This window comes from Seriola lalandi, unplaced genomic scaffold (genome assembly GCF_002814215.2).
Source record: "Seriola lalandi dorsalis isolate HSWRI2012SDOR001 ecotype SW California unplaced genomic scaffold, Sedor1 jcf7180002054849, whole genome shotgun sequence".
Classification (NCBI taxonomy): Eukaryota; Metazoa; Chordata; class Actinopteri; order Carangiformes; family Carangidae; genus Seriola; species Seriola lalandi.
The window spans coordinates 33,091-33,363 of NW_019525402.1; positions in this window are offsets into that span (position 1 = coordinate 33,091).

Here is a 273-nt window from a genome sequence, read left to right on the forward strand (position 1 = left end):
CCCCCCCCCCCCCCCCCCTTACTGTTCCAGGAGGCTTTTGACCGGTCTCATGGTTTTCCTTCCTGATGCTGCTGTAAGGAAAAAAGAAAGGCAAAGAAAGCAACGAGTATTCCTAACACCATCAATCCAAACAGCTGTTGCTTCCTCTCTTCATCAGGTCTCCTCCTCCTCTTCTCATCTCCTCAGCATCGCCCTGTGAACAAGCCAGTAAAGAGAGTTAGCACGACTTCAAACCCACAGCATCACAGGTAACCAACAGACACTTTACTCTGA